The following is a 5000-nucleotide window of genomic DNA, read 5'->3' as shown; positions in this document are numbered from 1 at the left end:
TGAGTGTATGTGTGCGAGAGCGAGTGTGAGTGTATGTGTGCGAGAGTGAGCGTGAGTGTATGGGAGGCCGTTTGAGACTAAACCAATTCAAAACTTGCGATACACATTGAATCACTTGCGCGTAAATGTAAATTTGCATATACCCTGTAATCGCATGTGAGAGAGCATAAACATTTTCAGTGTGTCCAGAAGTCGTTTTATTGCAACCAGAAGTTTAGTTCATTTGGAAACAGAAGCGCGGTTTATGCAAAGAATTTCTATGTAACCGCATGGCTTTCATATATATGCACAGATATATAGTGTTTCACGTGTACGAGCAAGTGATTCAATGTGTATCGCAAGTTTTGAATGGGTTTTATCTCAAATGGCCTCCCATATGTGTGTGTGTGTGTGTGTGTGTGTGTGTGTCTCACCTGGCACTGACAGCAGTAGCAGGTAACAGAGTTTCATGTTGTCTGTAGAAACAAACCAGAGACAGAAATTGATTTATAGTTTCTGTTCATAATTCTAATTCATTCTGTTTAATAAACATGTATCTATCTTAGGGGTGGGCGATATCTCGATATTTAAAATATATCGAGATATTTTTTAAACACGATATGGATTTTGACATATCGTATATATCGATATATTGTTTATATTCTGATTCCGCCACTTTGCTTGTTTGCCTTCCCTGTGCTGTGCTCGCCCCCGCTCGCTCGCCCCCCGCCTCCTTGCTTTTGTCCCCTCTCACCTCGCGTGTAGAGAACTAGTCAAAAAAAAAAAAAGACAACTGGCTCCATTATATCAGTTTTAAGGCGTAGGGCGAACGGCAGGCAGATGTCTACTGTAGGGCCCAATGAAACGCAGACGGAATCGCGGAATCCAGTCATAAAAATGGAATTTACAGTTTAACGCGGAATGTCACGGAATTGGTCAAATTTTAAATGAATTAATCAAAAGTCGGTCATGCACTTACATCAAATCGCGAAATGGACTAATATCTGCAAATATTAACCCGGAAAAGTCTATTTAAATATGAATCCTGCATGTTCTGCGTGTCTGTGTCAACGAATGGAGCAGAAGCGCGTCTTCATTCATTAAACACGGAAGCTCGCATAACGCTCGCGCTGATTTCATTGTCTTTCCTCTCTCTAAATAAAGACGTGAACACATGAGGAACATCTCCAGAACTGCACTGAGAGTCACTTCATGAGCATATGACCGTTTGATTTGAGTAAGACTAGCTCATATCACATCATAGACTGTGGTATCACATACACAGAACTGTAAAAGTAAACCCGTCAAAATAAAAGTATTTGACAGAAATCTATTACTATTGTTCAGTAGAATGTACATAGCCCACTACTACTACTATTAAAATGAAACGAACATAATTTTATAAGGAATAATCACACAACATTTCTCCCATGTTTTATTTTTAATAGTAAATCCCCTTTGTTTACCAAAAAATAAAGTTTGCTTAATTTTAAATAATTAAAAGATAAATTAAATGAATGTTTTATGCCTTCATTTGATAATCAGAAAAATGTAAATACACAGAATTTCTGAAGGGAAAAAAACATTTGACATAAGGCTATTTTAAGAATTGTTTTTTAACTAATTAAGTTGTTTTTATGCATTTAAATAATTGCACATGCTAAAACACAGAATTAGGTAACAATAAAACATATGGTGAAGAAAAAAATAAAATGTTTCATAGGCCCCTTAACATGTAATATTTGCCATATTTGTTTTTGCAGTAGTTTTTTGGGGGTTATTATTCCTTTAAAGATATAGAGATATATATCGTATATCGAGATATAGCAAAATATATCGAGATATATTTTTTTGCTCCTTATCGCCCAGCCCTAATCTATCTATCTATCTATCTATCTATCTATCTATCTATCTGTCTGTCTGTCTATCAGTCTATCTATCTATCTATCTATCTATCTATCTATCTATCTATCTATCTATCTATCTATCTATATATCTGTCTGTCTGTCTATCAGTCTATCTATCTATCTATCTGTCTGTCTATCCCGCTGTGGCCTCGAGACTCCTGCACTCAAAGAATGTACTGGTTTCTTTCTTCTGCTTTTCTTCTTTTCTCAGAAAGACCCTCGTGCCGCCGCAAACATTCCTGTCTGTTTCTCGGCTCTTTTCCTAGAAGCCATTTTCTGTACCGTTAGTTTCCCTTTTTCTTCTCCTCCGTCTCTCTCTCTCTCTCTCTGTCTGTCTGTTTCTTGCTCTCATTTCTTCTGACCCCCAGTGAGACGAGGTCATTATACAGGAGGAAAGACATTCAGACAGAGAGAGACAGACAGACGCTCCCATTAAAGTCTTACTTTTTCAGCTTATAAAATCAAACCATGAATCGTCACACAGATATTGATCTTTTTAACAGAAACACACACGCTCAGTGTAAATACAGTCTCTGTGTGTGTGTGTGTGTGTGTTGGGGGAGGGTCTTGAGGGGGTTTAATGACTCCCAGATGTGAGCTCTAGCATATGCTTCACACACACTGAGGAATGTCTGCACACACACACACACACACACACACACTCATGTGTTCTGCTCTCTTCATTAACTCTCATCTGTCTCATTAAAATATAACAGACTTTGTTCATTTCTCTTTTAAAGACTCTAGCTGCTGTGACCCTCTCTCTCTCTCTGTGTGTGTGTGTGTGTGTGTGTGTTTTGTCATTTGCCCCTGGCTGTATTTCTGCCCTTCCTCCACCAAAAGAGCAGAAGCCCCCAACAGACCCCATGTCGTCCACAGTTAACTGGAAACAGTCGAAGGGTCCATTAAGGAATGTCTTTCAGATGAGAAGAGGAACTCATGCACTAACTGAACTCATTAACTCTGTAGAACTGTAAACTCTGTTCACACAACAAGCTTCATTTGCACCTACATCAAACTATGAGTCAGAGGACATGCAGACACGCGTAAAACATGCAGATGTGGGACTTAAAAACCCGTACATATAGATATAGAACATAGAGAATGAATGTGCTCACCTTTAATTCAGTGCTTTATTCCTCGAGTGATGCTCAGATCTCAGCGTGTCTGAAGTTTCAGCTTCGCCCCGCCTCTGACTCCGCCCATCGCCCTCAGGTCCCGCCCACGCGCCCCGCGGAGAATGTGAAACCTCATCCAAAACCGTGAATGGAACTCCAATTTATCTTTATAAAACCAAACATGCCATATAAAACGCTCATAAAGCCCACTTCCCAGATTTCTGTTTACTAGCTTGTGTTTAAATCACTCATTTTTGTTGTTCATCACGTGACTCCGAACTACAAAACTGCAGACTGAACTTCAGTTTCTTCAATTCGACATAATGATAAACGGTATGTTTTTGTTAAATATAGTTAAATAAAAAGTATGATATAATGTAGTTAAGTGAAAGTTCCCCACATAAAAACGCAGAAAATTGAGTACAGTAATAAAAACTATTATATATATATGATAAAGCTGGAGATTAAGAATACAAAGCAGCTCAAATATTCATGTTTTAATTTGTGTCACGTTTGAAAATGACCAATAACCTGACTTCCGTTCAGAGATTAAAATATTTATGGGGGGGGGGGGGGGGTTTTGACAGCAAACCTGAGGAGAACGTTCATCAAACACTCGATGGCTTTTGTAGAAATGAAACTGACACAGAACTACAAGCATGTGTTTAATTAATATGCATAAGATCTGCTGATACAACGAGTCAAAGATCTTAAAGACGTCTCTGAATCAACAGACACACACACACACACACACACACACAGAGAGAGAGTTCACACAAACACCAACACACGTCACATACACCATCAGGAGGAGTGTGTTTGTTCATCAGGTTTGTAGAAATGTAGCACTGCATCAGTGTCTCATCAATGGATGCCCTGGAGTGAATGGGTGCCGTCAATCAGAAGACAGACACTGACCTCTAGTGTCCAGCGACGGAACGACACCCTGACAGTGACTACACCACAGTAATACTGGTGAATATTATTGCGTGTAAAAGCTGAAATATGTTGTAGATGTACATCACTGTACAATATACAAACAGCAGCTTGTCGTCTCATTCTGTCATCATTAAGCACAATAACTCATCAGATCTGATCTCACCTTGACCCCGGACATCTGACCCTTCCTCTTCCTCTTCCTCTTCCTCCTCTTCTGTTTGTATTGGCGGGTGGTAAACAGCTCTATGGAGTGTGGACTTAGGATCTAAATCACTATACACGGAAAAAAAATAGACCTTTAAACAAATAAAATCAATAAACGTATATTTCTCAAGATCTATTTATTAGTCTTGTTGATCCTAAATACTCTAGAACAGTGGTATTCAACCTGTGCCTGTGGTATTGCAGGTGGGCCGCCAATTATTTTCTGTTCATTTCAAGTCCATTCTAGGAATGTGCTGTTAAACAAATTGTCATAAAATCACGATTGGAGCGTGCACGATTTCCCACGGCCCTGACCTCCAGCAGTGTTCTGTTTGATCCAATCAGAATGCGTTGCTCCTAGCGCGAGAACAGAACAGGGCATATCCTAACGCCTTTTTCTGAGCCCATGTTAACGGGATAAGTCTATACATTTTGTTACATCTTTACTATAGTGATTATTTTGACTTATGTCTGTTCTAGAGACGTTACAACTTTCTGACAAAGTTCTTATTGGTTTTCTTTTGGAAATATGTTTCAAATTAATCCTGAATGCATTTATGACTGTAAAAGCATATCGGTGTGTGTCACAATCTCAAAATTGATCAAAGAAATCGCGAAAGTTTTTTTCTTTTTCTTTTTTTGTCCATATCGCACAGCCCTAGTTCATTCAATAAATACAGTTAACAATCTAGCTTCTGAATACTAAGTTATTAACCCAACAATAGCGGGGCAGTGAATTGTTTTGCAGTGTTCTGCAGAAACGTGTGTGTGTGGTTGTGTGGGTCTCGAGCTGAAAAAGGTTGGGAACCACTGCTCTGGAAGTAGACTCCAACCCTTATCATCTGCAGATTTT

General features: G+C 39.0%; 1 long non-coding RNA gene and 1 pseudogene across 1 annotated transcript in view; both read right to left on the bottom strand.

The window, feature by feature from the left end:
* Positions 1-3145, bottom strand: part of LOC113088276 (microfibrillar-associated protein 2-like) — a 10607-nt pseudogene extending 7462 nt beyond the window's left edge.
* Positions 3146-3656: 511 nt separating this feature from the next.
* LOC113088280 (uncharacterized) overlaps positions 3657-5000 on the bottom strand; it is a 2471-nt gene continuing 1127 nt past the window's right edge. Inside the window, exons 2-3 of the long non-coding RNA XR_003285885.1 lie at positions 4107-4216; positions 3657-3960 (exon numbers count right to left, since the gene is read on the bottom strand). This is a non-coding gene — a long non-coding RNA (uncharacterized LOC113088280). The remainder of the gene's footprint in view (positions 3961-4106; positions 4217-5000) is intronic.

The sequence above is a fragment of the Carassius auratus genome, unplaced genomic scaffold (genome assembly GCF_003368295.1).
Source record: "Carassius auratus strain Wakin unplaced genomic scaffold, ASM336829v1 scaf_tig00046029, whole genome shotgun sequence".
Classification (NCBI taxonomy): Eukaryota; Metazoa; Chordata; class Actinopteri; order Cypriniformes; family Cyprinidae; genus Carassius; species Carassius auratus.
Note: the sequence above shows the minus strand (reverse complement) of the source record. Positions and strands in the feature narration are given on the sequence as shown.